Here is a 17212-nt window from a genome sequence, read left to right as displayed (position 1 = left end):
CTTATTTGTCAGTGTTTGATTTTGCAAAGGGACACATTTCTGTTTAGCCAAAGTGAGCAGAGATGCCTCGTACTTGTGTGAAGAGTGCAGATAACTTCTGCTATGTTTGTGGTGAAGTGACTTATGCATCACAAAAGTGCAGTATAACCACTATGGTTAAGAAAGCCTATCACCTTTATTTTGGCTGCAAAATTGGAGATCAGGACAAGAGGTGGGCCCCACACATATGCTGCAACACTTGTGCAACAAATCTTCGCCAGTGGTTGAACAGGAAAAGGAAATCTATGCCTTTTGCAGTGCCAATGATTTGGAGAGAGCCAACAGATCATACCAGCAATTGTTACTTCTGCATGGTGCCTCCAGTTGGGAAAAGTGTGTCAAAGAAGAAAAAGTGGACTGTGTATTATCCAAACATTCTATCAGCTATACTCCCAGTACCCACGGAGAAGGACTGCCGGTTCCTGATGCACCAGAATCATTCTCACTTGAGTCAGAAGAGGAAGAGGATGAAACTTCGGTCCTGAACCATCAATGTCACAGGACCCACATTTTCTCCCATCCTCCTCCTCTGAACCACAGCTCATAACACAAGGTGAACTGAATGACCTTGTCAGGGTTTGGAACTACCCAAGAGTAAGGCAGAACTGTTGGGCTCCAGACTACAGCAGTGGAATCTCCTGGCAGGCTATCAGGGCAAATGGAGCCCATCAATGCTTGCAGACTATTGCTGGACAGTGACAAGAGATGCTCCATTTAATGAATATAAGAGACAAGCCAAGAAGCGCCAAGTAGACACTGAATAGGACTAAACTATGTACATAATAGTTTTTGGCCTTTTGTTTCATAATAAATTTTATTTATATAATCCTTTTGCTGATTTTTAAAGTGTTACATAAACAGGACAGGTGAAATATTATCATGTAAAGCAACCATAAACACATGAAAAGACCTAGGTTTACAATTTATGATTAAAACTCTACTATCTGCACAATATACATAGACATAAAATGTAAAAAACTTAAATATCTTAGAAACAGTAGCCAATCAGTTGTTTTAATTGTCATATTTGAATTCAGCACATCAAAATACATAATAAATAGCACATTTTATCTCTGAAGCAGACAACTTCTCAAAAATTGCAGACCAGTGTTATCTATCCTTTTCCTAATAGTTCTTAACATTGTTTGCTTTTTTGACTGCTGCTGCATAATCAGCAGAAGTTTTCAGAGAATTATCCATGACAACTCCACAATGTCTTTCTTTAGCCAATTTAGACCCCATCATTTTGTATGCATAGTTGGGATTTTTTTTTCCAATTGCATTATTTTGCATTTATCAACAATGAATTTCATCTGCCATTTTGTTGCCCAATCATCCTGTTTTGTGAGATCCCTCTGTAACTCTTCAAAGTCAGCTTTAGACTTAATGATCTTGTTTAATTTTGTATTGCTCACAAAAAAGATAATACAGAACTATGCAAGGAAAGCTACTGAAACATCTCAAGATATTAATAACATCAGAAAAAAACTGATTTTTTGATTTCATGGTCAGCAAAGCTTATTATCACAACTCCTTGATCAGACTATAAATCAATATTTCTCTCTTTGCTTACTCAAATTCTCTCTTCTTCACATTTATACATATCTTCACATTATGTGCTTGATTCTCCTTTCAATTACACAGACTTTATACTGATGTAACTCCATTTACTTCAGTTACTTGGAGTTACTTTTCATTTACACTAGTAAAAGAGGAAAATCAGGCCTTATACATAATGTATGGGTCAAATGTAGATAATGTTCTATATCCCTAAATTCTACAAGCTTTTCTCTTTCTTAGTTTTCCTTGTTACATTAAAAATAGTCTTTTAAAAGCAAGTGTTCCACATAAATATGTGATCTTACCCAGTGTGACATAGGCTTCTAACATGTGATTTTATTTAACAAGCTAACAACATAAAGACCTCAATTTCAGTAGCTAAAATATGTTTTAAATTTTAGTTTGGGTATTTTAAAAATCAAACTTTAGAAATTAGCAAAAATATGTGACCAGCAGGGGGAATTTAAGACCTTTCAGAAGAATATGTATCTCCCCTGCAGAAACATACCTGCATTACTACATCTCACAAGAATTGCCCCCCCTTGTCATAATAAGGGCAATAATTTAATGATTGCTTACAGCATTCGAGACCCATCCACTGTTATTTACTATATTCACTCATCTTTGATTTACATACAGATACAGCTAAAGGTATTGTAGTACTTCACTGGAAAAATCTGAACTCCATTTTACAATGACAAATAATTTTTAATTATTGGAATACTTGCAATTGAAAGAGGTCTTTTCCCCAAGATTTATAGCTTTATTTTTACTCATCAGTAAATGCTTCCTGGAGAAGCAATGGTTCAGCTATATTAAGGACAGTCTCAACTGATATTTTAAAAAGGTCTTTTTACGTTGCATTTTTCAGAAGGTAATCTGGCTTGGTATACTGTATGACCAAATCATCATGTATTGCATCTTTTGTAGAATGTTTTCAGTTGTCCAAGCATAACAACCATAAAATAAAGGGTGGGGTAGAGTGTGCATGCAAGACTAGTTATAATGGTAAATGTGTATTTCATGATAGAGATCCTAAATACTATGCTCTTTATTTTGGTATGAGATGGTCGGTGTGCATCACACATGTAAAATGTTTGTTGCTAAGAATGTGCATCTACAGGTGTGGAACGCCCTGAGGATGAGTAGAGCGGATACCCTCTCCTGCAGGTGCAGACTTCAAAAGGCAAGTTCCTGTTATTTCTCCCTCCCCACTCCTTTTTCCTTATCTTGCCTTTGGATGGTCTCAATTCACAGTATCACTTGTGCATATAGTGGACTATATTTATTTAGCTAGACATGTGACTAGTTCTTTTCAGTGAATAAAAAAAATACACTCATTTGAGGGAATGGAGTGGTTTAATTTAAATATTTTAGGAGTGTTAGAATACTAAGAAACATCTGGAAGAACAGATACAACTAGATAAATGTTTAGCCTTGTTATGAGTAACACACTAGCATACGATTAGGTTTATAATGGTTGTAATTTAACAAAACTGTTGTATGAAATATTTTGTTTAACGTTCATTGAAAACTGCTAATGCACTTATGTTTTTCATGGACTAAATTTTTTTTACACATTATTAGTAGAATACAAATATGCAAAAAAGCAAACAGTTTGGCGTTAAAATGAGAAAAGAAATTTTACACCAGTCTTGTCTTTAATTTGTATGGGGGAATTTTTTTTAACCACAAATTCTTTAATTTTAATGATATTATCCCAACTCTATTTTTTAAACTCATTTTGTCACTGTTTTGTAACAGAAACACTGTAAATATTATAGATGTGGTAAACTATTATACTTGTTTTCTTATAAATGAAATGATCTGTGCCAACACTGACAAAATGAATTAATGTGTTACTAAGGCAACAGTCACATTATATGCTTTCTCTTTCACAGTATGCGGTAGAGCATATGGTTTACTCTTAATGGAACACTAGCTTCTCATTAACATACCAGTAGCAATGTCAGAACTTACAAACCAGCATAACAGGAAAATGGAAAAAACTTATAAATTAGACCCTTTCAGTACTATTGAGAAGGAAATGACTGATGTTCTAAGGTACAATATTTAGCTAAAGCAGTGCCCTATTCTGCACCTTCCTTTTCCAAAAAAAACTTTTTTTCTCATTACAAATACAAATATAAATATTGAAGCGCAAGTATTTTTTTTACCTGGCTTAAAAATGATTGGCACTCTTGATAACTTTTTTAAATTGGTGTTCCTGTGCCTTTTTCCCCCTCACAGTATGTTTTAAATAGCTGCATTTTTTCTTATAAACAACTTCTCAATACTAAGCAAAATTCTGACTATAAAAGCCAAAAATTGCTTTGCCCATAAATGGGATATCCCTCAGGTGAATCCATTGGAGCAATCAGGAATGTAAAAATAAAAACAAATAACACACACACACCCCTCCCTATCCTCCACACGCAAAGGCAAATGAAGTAGAGCCACCAAATGGCTGTGTCATCATTTGGGGGAAAGGATGAAAGACAGTATTTGTTGAACATCCAGAATTGCCTGATGGTGACTGTTATATTACACACAAGTTATTATACCTGCAATAAATATCATCTGAATTTGCCTAATTAAGCATTGTCTCTTTTTTATTGATGTAAACGTCTTTACTAACAGTTTGGCTGTTAGTTGGGTCAGATCTATGTCCATTTAGCCCAGCATCCTGTCTTCCCACAGTGGAAGGTTCCAGATGATTCAGAAGGAATGAACATAACAGGGCAATTCATCAAATGATCCAGCCCATTATCCACTCTAGCTTCTGACATTTGGAGGTTTAGGGCCATCCAGATCATAGGGTTGCATCCGTTACCATCTTGGCTAATAGCCATTGATGGAGATATCTTCCCTTAAAAAAAAAAAAAAGGAATTGTTGTCATATTCACTCACACTCAGAAGATGAACTCGATTCCCTTAGTCAAGCAGAGAATAAATAAATTTTCAACATCTCAAAAACACAAGAAACTGAAATATTATTTTTCCAAGCTCAATACCCATATTAAACTGTATTTTCCTATAAATGATAGGGCACTTCACAGTGGAAAATTACTGAAATAAATACAAATATTCTCAGCACTGCTGGGCTTGCAACATTTTCACCTTCATGCCACCACCACTGCCTTTAGGCCTCATCAAGGCTGCCACAGTGATACAGACAGGGGATCTGGTCACAATATGGTTATCCACTGACCCAATTACAACATGGTTAAAAGTTATTAAGCCTTGAACACTCCAGGTTTTCAGTCCAGTTAAAGGGACACAGTTACTGAAGTACTAAATTTAATAGTGTTGGATTGGATTAATGGGCAAGTGTGCTCTAAACTGGTCCCAGATAGTTATAGTTGTAGTGTGGATGGGAGTTTCTTGTCACAGTGGCGACAGCAAGTTTTATTTGACTCTTATTTGATTTCAAAACAGGTCAGAGACCATAGCCAGTTTGTTTGTTTGTTTTTGCATGGTATCTGAAAAAGATGACTTAAGACTGAATAAGATGAGCACACAAACAAACAATTTCATCACCAAAGACTTCCACTTATAATGCAAAAAAACAAAACAAAAAAACACACACAAACACCTGGAGAAAATGGTACATATTAATGTGTTGAGATTGCTATCATAGGTCAGACTGTAATATCTTTACTCACAGTTAGTAGCATCTTGTGCCAGAAGCTGTGCTATCACACCACTGAAATTAGGTTGCAAGGCACTATTCTACATGAGTAAGGTTATCACAGTCTTGACCTATGTAAGGTCTGAGCAATTCCATATGTTTTTAAGTTTATAAATTTGTGTTCAATATTCTTGTTTTTAAAATGATGACGTTTAGAACTTGAGATAGCTGCTGATCAAAATAATATATTGTTAAAGATCAATAAATTTACAGTTCAGACACTTACCAACCTATAAATCAAACCAACATGCATAGAAACAGTTTGTATTTCTAGTTCAGCTTCAATAATTAGCCTACAGAGGATTACATTTTTCCTTGTTCAGTCTCTGCTGATTAACTTGAAAGGTTTACCCTTGGTCTCCCACTATTCTTCTGATTCTTGTTTATTCTGCATTAGACTCTTAGCCTGTTTCCAACAAATTGTGAAAGATTTCTGCAACCAGAAGTTAAAGAATTTGCAATCCAGCTTTAAGAAGTCAATCTGTGTCCCTGAATATTTTTAGCACAGATTGACAGTACCCTAAAGTAGCTTGAAAGACAGAATGCAAACACTGGAAGTGCTTACAATGGAGATCGCCAAAGTAAAAAAAGACAAGAGCTGTTCACACCCAGGTGTGTGCGTGTATATACAAGAGTAAATAAACACAGTAAGGCATGCTTCATTTGTGGAAACCTATTCTTTCAATTAAAGGAAACCACCATGAAAATGAGTAATCAGACTGGTCCATCTTCTCTCTTTTCCCAAGTTTATCACAAATCCGCACTCTACAAACCGTTTCCTCACCCCAACCAACATACACAGGCTGTCTAAACAGATATGTTCCATAAGTGTCACTTCAACTGTAATGATACAAACTGTTAATGCAATCAGTTCTACACCTTAACTCAATAATTAATTCAATCCCAGGTCTTGTGCAGTTTTTCTAAGTGGAGTCAATACACTTTCAGTAGTTAAAACTTTTTAGTTTGCAAGATATATTTATTCAGATTCCCACCTCCACTGCAGAGCCTGAAAAAAATTGCAAGTTATATCACTAGTCTTTTCGGATCAGCCTTTCTGCATTAAAAGAAAAAATCTCTTCTCATCACCTCTTGCACCTATATACTATTGAAAACATATTCCATTGACGCCAGCTCTTGCCTTTCAATAAAAGTAAAAACACAGGATGATGTCTATTATATAGATGCACATGATGTCATTGTAAAATGCCATTTGATCTGGTCACTATCTCACTTAACTGCACTAGATGTCTGCAGGCAGAGATCTGAATTTATAAAGAAAGCCAATTACATTACAATACAGTAGAAAGTAATAAACTTCTAATGATGTTCCTGACTCAAAAGAGATAAATTAAAATGTGAATCTATCCAACCCCAGCTTCTGTCAGCTTTATGTAGCCAGCATACTGACAATATCCTTGTTTTATTTAGACCAAGGAACTCTATTGTGTAACAATAAAATAAGAGCAATTTTTTTTAAAGTAGATGTTTGACTTAAAACTGTGAGCAAGTGGAAACACTGTTGCAACCATATTGGAGCTCATAGAACCCAGGACCCTGGCAACAATGGTTGCTTTCCCTTGAGGGCATTATTTGTGTGTGTTTCTTTTGGTGCTCAGGCTTAAACCTTTTCATGGGCTTCATGAGATTCTAAGACACTCCTTTCAACACAAAGAGAAAAATTAATTAGAAAGCAAAGGAAGAGAGCTTGCTTATCATTTGATCAAGTCATTGACATAAGTGCTCCACACTTTTTTAAAAAAACAGCCACCACCAAAAGCTCTCTGGACGGTACACCTGCTCTTCAGGTCTCATCAATTTTATCTGAGTAAAGTCAGTGCTTTTAAGCTCGTCCACTAAAGAGGTCGCAACTGCGATGGGGAGAGAGAAAGAAGTGTTGCTAGCTCTTTATCTTGATCTGACTGTTTGTTTTTGCACTGATGTATGTAATGAAACAAAGATGGTTTAATCGTGTCAAACAAAAGCCTTTTGGTACCCAGAGGGATCTCATTTACTCTGCTCCAATTCTTCTTGTTTCAGGTTGCAACCTCTTCCTCTTTGCCGATCCACCAGGCTGAGTTTCTTACCTGGGGCTTAAAATTGCGAAGTGTGAAGCTCTTCTTTTGTTTTGACAGGTGCTCTTTGCTAAACATCAGCCTAGCATTGGTGGTGCTAATACACAGAAGAAAAAACTTCTGATATGCTAATGACAGTAGTTACCAAACTTCTGCCTTTAATGAGTTTTATTAGCTTACTTCACTTTTAGTTCTTAGGATAAAGTGGTGAAAACAAATTGTGCTGATAGGAAGGGAGTGTGAAAGTTTGTTGCTTGTTAGGCGTGTGCAGGAATATTTCCCAATTCTATAAAGTGCTCTTTGTGGAATAAAGGCGCGTGCACAGCAAAGATATTAGCCCCTTTTATAACGCTGCTTCGACGCCGTGTCTGCAAAGATAAAGAGAATGCCTGGAACATTTATAGTGTAACGCCATGTTGCTTGCAAAGTCCTTGGGGCAGAGATGATCTTTTCCTTATATGACGGTGCCTCGCACACTGGGGCCTTACTGCTTAATTGGTGGCCTCTAGGGGCCACCGCAACACGAATAATGAACAACAGCACAGGGCATTTTTTGCCAGCAAGAAAGCAAGCAAATCAGGCAATACATCGTTTAGCTGGAAGTCTATAGGGTAGCAAATACATTTTTTTCCCCTTTATAATTTTTAGACACACAAGAAAATAGAAGCTGATCTGAGATGCTCAGCCTGTCCTGAGAAACAGTGATAATGAGCAAACGAGATGTCACCTGCTCCTTTACATTTACTGCTGCTCTACCTTGTAAATTTGATAGGCACGAGACACAGTTTGCTTTGCCGGATATCTAGATAAGATTAGGAAAAGGTCCAGCTATACCTTAATTCAGCCCCTCAAGTCTTTCTTTCATCTTCCATCCCCTCGCTTACACAGTCTTCCCCCCCTTCCTTCCTCATTCATCTATGTCGGGATCCATTCCCTACCTCACCTGAGAGGAGTCTTAATTTGCACCTCCTTAACGGCACCACTGATCTGTCCCATTGACCTCCCTACAACACAGAACATTATTTCTCATAGAGGGGGGAAAAAACCCTCTGGCTACTTGGCCACCACTACTTCATATCTGTTTCCTTCTTTTTAACTGACACCTTTTCACTAATGAGGACTTTCCTCCTAAGACACTGATAGATATACAGTTTGACAAGTAAATCAGAAAGATCTTTTCCTTTTTTGACAGTTAAATAATGTAGAGCTGACGCAGATTTTGATCTCTTGTCGGTTTTCAGGGAAGTTAAAGGGCTCCAACTGCAATTACAAGCTTAAAGAGAGAGAGAGAGAGAGAGAGAGAGAGAGAAGTTAGAGGGAGAGGGTAGGAAAAGGAACACATCGATTGCAGCAGTTAGCAAATATCTTTCACACACTCACACCCATACACACAATGTCTTTTGGCAAAGTGCAGTTACAACTCATTTTCCTATTATGAGGAAATAAATCCAGCATCTGAAAGACAATTCTCTAATGGTTTGACTTTCGTTTTTAACGCTTTGCTCTACATTTCCACAGGAGAGAAAAGGAAGAGCTGTGGGACCCTGCAACACAGGTGGACCTGACTTTTTTGTTTGTTTTGTTTTGTTTAAAGATATCCAGATTTTGAAATCTCTGGAGTCTACGATTTCCACACTGGCAGAGAGATGGAATGGAATAGATAACTTAAAAGGTTTTTTTCCATCTCTAGACTGACTCTATTCCATGAACAAGCTTCAGAGTCAACAAGCACCTCATTTGCCCCACCTGTCAAATGTTGGCTACAAAAGATGCATCCTGCCAGCCCTTCTCTTTCTGTTACAAGAGAGCATTTCCTCCACAAGTTCCTTATTTCTCATTTCTGAGGACTTACATAATGTACTCATGGCTTCACTCCTGAAATCCAGTCAACTCAAGAAAACCTTTATACCTCAGTCAAAAACCATCACAGACAAGAGGATCCCAAAGCACTTTACAGCATAGCTGTAATTTCAACTTTTTGTCAAAAAACAAACCAAAAAAGTTTTGGTCAAAAACTGAAATGTGTTGGTTTTAGAGTTTTTGATGAAAAGTCAAAGTTTTCCAGGACAGCAGCCATGGTCGATAAACATTCTCATTTAGTTGAAGAAACAATTCAAAAAAAGTTTTGACAAAGGTTTTGACCAGCCCCCACTTTACAGCTCTCTACAGCTGGCACCATTGAAATGCAGATCTCCACAAAGTAAGGACAACAACCAATGACATTGTGAAACTGGGAAAGGGGAAGCTTTACCCTTTTACACCTTACCTCTTGCTAGAAGAGGCAAGTGAGATCTTTAGTGAAGAGCTGACAGGACCTTGGCTCATCCTAATGATCCATAGCTGGTAACCATCATACTACTTGACTTACATACTTTAGAAGACTGGAAAGGCCAAGTCATTCCTGCTGAGATTTTACCTCTCTGGTTCCAGAGAGCCTAGATTCTACAGCTTTCAACACTAAACAGCTTGTCATAGTGGAGAGGGAGGGAAGAAACGCAGCAAGTCTTCCCCAGCTGGCATTAATTCTATTATTGATCAGTTATTATATCTGATCACCATAGGTGTTCATGAGAGAGACAAGGTGGGTGAGGTAATATCTTTTAATGGACCAATTTCTGTTTGTATAGCTTGAGAGCTTGTCTCTTCCACTGAGTTCTTCGTCTGGTCACGACATTTCACAGATGGAATAAAGGCCCCTGGATCTAGGAGTTTGCAGTCTTGATTGGAGATTACATGAAACACAGATCAGGAGAGGGGTGTCATGTATATTGATTTACCAGGAGGAAGATAGACTAAATTTACCTGGATTTACTGCATGACTTTCCAATAAGTGTCTAGAGTAAAGTGAGACCTGCACTAAGGACTGCTTCCATTAAACATTTCCCATCATAAGTGTCCTGGTGTGTTCCATCTCTATGCATCTGACCTTTAGCATGGTCACTACATCAAGTTTCTGTCAGGTGCTGAAGTGACATATTAAATCAGGCAAGTCACAAGAGTAAGGGACAACAGAAAAACTATCAAATGCTAATCATAATAGACCAGTAGATTCCTCTAGAGTTTAAATTGTTGGACTCATGCCCAGACAAACTGGCCAGTTCTCACAGGCTGCAGCATATGTGGGTGCAAGGATCCCAGGCTACGGGTTCCCAGAGGGAAGTAAAGAGTTAGAGCTTGGTCACCTCCTCTGCCTCAGTTTTTGAAGCCACCCAGTGCCAAGACAACACCCCTTCTCCCACCAACCAGCTGTGAGACATGAAGGCATGAGCAGTGCAGTAGTGTCAGAGGTAAGGCTGGGGAGTGTTTGAAGTTTGTGGGATGGGCTAGGAGAGGTATCAGTGTATTTTGCAAGACTAGATGATCATAATAGTCCCTTCTGACCTTAAAAATCTATGGATTTATGACTCCCTACCTCACTGCTCCCTTTCCACTCCCCAACTCCTATTGTCTCTGAATGGAGATTTATTCGGAGTTCTCCTGAGTTCTAGTTCTTTTGCTGCCCCCAGCTGGGGAATTCCTCTATGCTGCATCCCTGACAAGCTGCTGCCCTAACTAGCCAGCCCCTGCCCCTTCATACCTCTTTCTTTCTCTGTCCTAAACTCACTCTCAACTCTCCAGCCAATGCAACCCTGTCCCTCTCCAGCCAACCTGCCTGCAACACCCCATCTAGCTAATCTTTAGTTATAGAAGTTGCCATTTGTTTTGTACAATTTTAGTTATAAGCAAGTGGTTGGAAGGGGGGCAAATAAACAAGGTCCCAGACAAGCCCATTTGCATTTGAACTTGTTTTGCCAAGGGGAGCTAACCCCAGAGGCCCTGGCCTTCACCTGACCATATCCTGCCACCCATCATGGTCTGTTCAACTGAGGCCAGTAGGAACATTTCTGCCAATCTTCACAGCTGAGAAGAGGTACAACATATGACACAGTCTGTCAAATTAGTAGGTCTAAGACCATCCAGGGCTTTAAATGTAATCACCAGTATATTGAATTGCACATAGAAATGAATGAAAAGCCAGTGCAGAGGCCTGAACAACGTGCTCTGTGCTCATACACCACCACTCTGGAGGCAGGCAGCTGTATTCTGCACTAGCCACAGCTGTTGACAAATGGAGCCCCAAGTAGAGAAAATTATAGCACTCAGACCAGGGCAGGTGAGGCTAATAGTTACAGGGACTATATTGGGTTAGAGAGGCTGGGACAATATCTGTCTTTTTCAGAACATGTGTAATATGGACCACACAACTGTCAGCCTCATCTTTGTCACCTTCTGGATTGACTGCAGTAATACATGTAATCGGTGTCCTCCTCTGCCTCCCTGAGCCCATCACAAAGTCAGAATTTCAGACTGCTCTTTCTTCCTTTTACTCATCAGCTGTCTAAAAGCTCAATATGAACTAATGGGCAAGAGGAATCCTGGGCCTGGATATTTTAAGCATGCCTACAGGGGTTTGTTTGCCCAAGTTTGACTACCTTGTGAACAGCTTACTGCAGTTCTTGTGAAAACCTATTTTTAACTGGTATCTGGTTGCACTTGCAGAAGATGAAAGATTTATCTGTAGGGCTGCAGCAAGTGAGAAATGTGAGTTTAACAGATCACTAACACAGGTTGGGTTGTTCATTTGTTTTTCTTCAGTAGGAAGGGATAGAGGGAGAGAGAAATAAAGCTGTTAATACTAAATCTATATGAGTCTTCTAAACCAAAATACCTGAACTTTAGCTTCATGGAGGGTAAAGCAAATATGTGAGATCAGCTACCATGAATCACAAAGAAGTATCTTACAGTCCAAGTATATTCCCAGCCTCAACAGCTGTTTTGATTCATGATAGGCACGTTTATTTAAAAATACCAAGCGGGGTGGAGTATTCAAACATTAGATACTTCACTGTAAGGATTCAAAACTGAATGGCTCTTGAACTGAAATGAAACCCATAGCAAATATTTTACTTCCTCTCTCCCCAGTGGCCCAATCCTGCACATGCTTTGTACACAGAACTCCTGCTGACCCAAAATCAATGCCTGAAATCCTGACCTTATTTACAGTCAGCCAGAGTTTTGATCTTAACTTGCTGATTTCACCCACAGGGTGTTCTGCTCACAGGGGTTCAGTACCTACAGTCACAGGCCCATAATGTTTCAATTCTTGGTCATTTAATCTGAGAAAGAAAAAAAAATCCCTCTAAATCAAACTAGAATGTCTTTAATAACATTCATTGAGGTTGATTCCAGTGTCTCCAAAGAATGCAGTTCTTCCAAGCTCGTCTTCTAAACTGAATCCCTGCAGTTTATTCTTTTGCCTTTAATTGAAGTTAGTCTATTTCACATCATCAGTTCTTGAGGATTTAGAAATGCTTATTCCGGCATCCTATCCAGGTTAACATGGAACAAAAGGATAAGGAAATGCATTTTTAGTCATGTTTTGCAAATCAGAATTTACTAATCTGAAACCAAAAGACCATTGAGTGATTTTATTGGTGCTTTTCCTGCATTTTACATGCTGATGCAGGGCTTGAACTGAAAACCCAAACATACTAGTCACACAAGTGGTCCTTTTGACATCACTGGGACCACTCACATGAATGATTTGCCATTTCAGGCCCAGAATGAACACCTGGGATTGCCAATGCATTCAGACATACAGGTGGCTGCAAAGAGCTTGTGTGTGGCTCTCAAATTATTTTGTTAATGGTGCCATCTCCTGGTAGCAATTTGCTTAACTCATTTTTGCCCCCCGAAACCTTGTTAAATGTTTACACATTTATTTTAGAACTACAACAACATAGAAGGGAGATAAATTAAAAAAACTAATTGGCATTGGCAAGGCATTTGTAAACAGAAAGGTAGTTTATTAAATACCTTATTTAATAATGTTTTAGAAAATAATTTATAAGGTGTATGTTTTATTTGGTTCTTTTTTTGGAAAAGTAAGTTTTTTCATTGCAGATTTTTTCAGAATTTCTTCATTGCTTACTTTTATATGTAATAAATATTGGAAGTAAATGTAACTGCTGTTCACAGACAGAGATGGCTCCAGCTATAATCCCAGATTTCAAATCCCCAAATTTTGAGGAAATTAACATATGGATCCAAATTTTGCAGCTCAGGCTCATATCTAATTACAAGCCAGAGGCAATGCTTGACACATGAACATAGGAATTGCCTATTGGAACAGATCAGTGGTTCATCTAATCCAGTGGTTTTCAACCTTTTCTCATATGCAGACCCCTAAAAAATTTTGAAGGGAGGAGTAGACCCCTTTGGAAATCATAGGCATTGTCTACCAATCTCCAGGGGTCTGTGGACCACAGGTTGGAAACCACTAATCTAATCCAAAGGGTATCCTGGCCTAAAATTTTAAAAGGGACTGGTGATTTTCCATACCTCAAGTTTTTGGGCACCCAATTTGAGAACCTTATAGGGGCCTAATATTCAGAAGTGCTGAGCACCACCCCTATAAAATCAGGCCCTTAAGATGTCTTAAGTTAGGTCCCTTTCATTGAGGCACACACTTTTGAAAATCCTTAGCTCTAACAGTAGGCAATGTCAAACACATAAAAGGAAGGAAACATCTCAGTAGTATACCTAATTCAGCAGTATTAGACTATGTGAGGGAATAACTTCCTGAAAGTAGCTGGTGACCTTACCCCCAGTACATGAAGGCTAGTAGCATTGACTTTTTAGTAGCCTAGTCTTGTGGTTAAGGCATTGCAACATGGACTAGAGAACTATGTTCTGATTCTACCTTAAACTTCTGTGAAAACCTTGGGCAAGTCATTTAATCTGTCTGTGACTCCGTTCCCTGTACCATCCCTCGTAAAATGGGGAAAATAACATTTCCTCCCTCTTGGGGGAGTTGTGAGGATAAACATTTGCAAGGTTTTTAGGTACTACAAAACACAGAAAGCCACTAAATAACATTTTAACTAGAGCTAGTTGGTTTTGATTAATCTGCATCTAAAATAAAATTGTCAGAAAAATCCTAACTTTTCACAAGAACACACTGTCTTCAGCAAAACTTTAATCAGGAAGGTTTCTCAGGTCTATGACAGAATCACTAGTCAAAACCAGAAAAAAAAACCCACCCCTTTAGCCTGGTGTTTAGAACCATCAGAGGATGTGAAACACCCGGCTTCAAGTCCCTTTTTTGAAATCAGCCTGAGCAGGGATTTGAACCTGGCTGTCATACAGATAATGTGAGTGTCCTCACCACTGGGCTATTGGCTATCACAGAGGCAGCTAAACTAATTTTTTTTCCTTTAAATAAAATTTTAAAAGGTCTTGATGTCATCCCACCTCAGAACAGGAAAAATTCCAAAAAAAAAAAAAATCCACACAATATGTTTCACAGGATGGAAAAAACATTTCCTTTCCAGCTCTATTTCTAACTAGTGTAAACGGGATGCAATTCCTTCATATATACTGTGTGGGCTGGATTCTGCCCTTGATTTCACAGATGAAATTCCCACTGAAGCCAGAGTCGGACCTACAGGTCTAATTCTTGATGTATTTTTACCAAGCTAATTACCACAGTTCTTTCCTGTAGCAGTACATTCCACAGCCTAATTATGCATTGCGTAAAAAAGTAATTCATTATTTTTGTGTAATTCTCTATAGTGGATTTTACCATGTGTAAAAATAATAGAGACTAATAGCACAACCTGGAGTCATGTCTAGTGTAGACAAGCTTCTCAATGAGAACTATAAGATGGAGCCAAAGTCCTTTTGCCATTGCAAGCTTGGCTAATAATATTGTAATGGGCTACGAGTGTGTGGTTTGAGAGAGACACTGAGTGGAGGGGGATAGAAATGGAAACAGTGTTCTTTTGTTAGGTGGATCTGCTTATCTCCAGCTCTAGGGAAGACTGGTACTACTATATAAGGGCTCTGGCTGCATTCAAGTTTGTAGGACTTTTCTGACACTGTAATAATGCCTAAATAGCCCTGATGCTACACTCTCTTACCATAGACAGAACCTTTCACATTAAAGGTTCTCAAAGTGCTGTACAAATTTTACTGACTGATATATCAAACTATACACTGAGCTACGCATAACTATACATTAATTGCTTCATCCATTACTGAATTGCAGCTACCCATGATGTGAGGTGTGCCAATTTAACAGTACTCTGCTTTACTACGCAACCTATGCACCACTTTCAAATGAAGAACATAAGTAATCCTTCATGTCTGAATCATTTGTGGGTAAAAAACAGTTCCCCCAAAAAACACTTAATTGTGAGCTAAAGCAGACTGAAATATTCCCCCCCCCCAACCATTTCTCCACCAAAATTGAATGTATATTTCATATTAACTGTTTCATGGCTAGTCATCCACTCTGGCATCTGGGTTGCAGGGGTGCTGGAACTATGGGTGCTGGGGGTGTGGGAACACCCCTGGTTTGAAGTGGTTTCCATCACATACAGGGTTTACAGTTTTGTTCAACAGCTTTCTGCACCCACTTTAAAAGTTGCTCCGACACCACTGCTGAGTTGTGGTAGTACCCCTTCATTCATTGTAGTCACAATGGTACCTTAGGTAAACCCAATACAGCATTATTGGGTAGCATTAAAGGTGCATTTCCCCTAGTACTTTAAGCAATATGAAAAGAATGTAGCTCCATAGGGAAACCCCTTGGGTATTATTACATTATAGCTTTTGTTTTTAGCAACACATTTTCATATATCCTCCTGAGGGGAAATACATTGACTTTAAGTATGTTGTTTTTGCTAACAGTAAAAGGGATTTTTTATTTTGAGGAGTTGATTTTTGTTTTAAATATAAAAGAGGAGCAGTTATTACAAAACACTGTAACTTCACTTCATCAAAACTATTCCAGGATGTATATTTATCTGATTAAACACCCATCCTGTTACTAGGAATCTCACTAATATCCCCTTTTTAGTGGAGGGTTTTTTTGCCATTATAAAGCAAAGGAAATTAATAAATATTGGTTATTAAACAACAATTCCTAGCAATTGTATAGAGGTATTTCACTCATAGTTATTTTCCAAATGTGGGTAAACCGAAGTAGAGATTAAGGCCCAGATCCACAAAAAGATGTAGGTGTTCTGATGCTGTGTGCCGCAAGGCCTAACTTTAGGTGCCTAGGGAAAAAAAGAAAAAAGAAAGAAAAAAATCAGAAACAACATTACCAGAATGCCTGAGTTAGGTGCCAGGCTCCTGTACAATCAAAGGGGATAGATAGAATGCAATCTACAAAGCCAGCACTCTGGGGAAGCTGCCTAAACTAGCCAATGGGAGATGCCAGTGACCTCTCTCAAAGATAAGCCCCTAAATCCAGGTTGCAGGGAGGTGCCTATCTCTGCTAACAATGCACCAACTAGGGGAAGATAGCATTTCTCCACCTAATGCAGGGCCAATCCAGCAGGAATTCTCAGAGGTCATTTAACTCCACACAAACAGCAGAGGGGGTGTGCTCTTGTAACATTTAGTCCAGTGGGTAAGGTACTCACCTGGGATGTGGGCATAAGTTCCCCCTCTGCCCGATGAAGAAAAGGGATTTGAACAGAGAACTGCCACCTCTCTGGTGGGCATGCTAATCACTGGTCTATAGAGTCATTCTGACACTCTCTACGGCCCAGTTAATATTCAATTATGTATTAAAGTGAAACAACCTCAATAGGAGAGGTTGAGGGAGACCCATATCAGAAAATCCCATCGCCCAGTTGTAGGACTTTCTCAGGGGATGTCAGCCCCTGTTCGTAATTCCTTCTCCTCATCAGGCAGGGAAGCTCTTGAGCTGGTGGTCCCTTCCCACATCCTAGATGAGTACCCTGATCACTGGGTTAAAGTTTATAAGGAAGCATTCGCTCCTCCGCTGTTTTGT

The 17212-nt window shown here is 38.7% G+C and overlaps 1 long non-coding RNA gene across 1 annotated transcript; it reads right to left on the bottom strand.

Moving 5' to 3' along the window:
- Window positions 1–1334: 1334 nt before the first annotated feature.
- On the bottom strand, window positions 1335–16912 carry LOC115651517. Its single transcript, XR_004000376.1, has 4 exons — window positions 16900–16912; window positions 7511–7517; window positions 7306–7309; window positions 1335–1449 (listed from the first exon to the last, which is right to left on the bottom strand). It is a non-coding gene; the product is annotated as an uncharacterized LOC115651517 (long non-coding RNA).
- Window positions 16913–17212: the final 300 nt, after the last annotated feature.

The sequence above is a fragment of the Gopherus evgoodei genome, chromosome 4 (assembly GCF_007399415.2).
Source record: "Gopherus evgoodei ecotype Sinaloan lineage chromosome 4, rGopEvg1_v1.p, whole genome shotgun sequence".
NCBI lineage: Eukaryota > Metazoa > Chordata > Testudines > Testudinidae > Gopherus > Gopherus evgoodei.
Note: the sequence above shows the minus strand (reverse complement) of the source record. Positions and strands in the feature narration are given on the sequence as shown.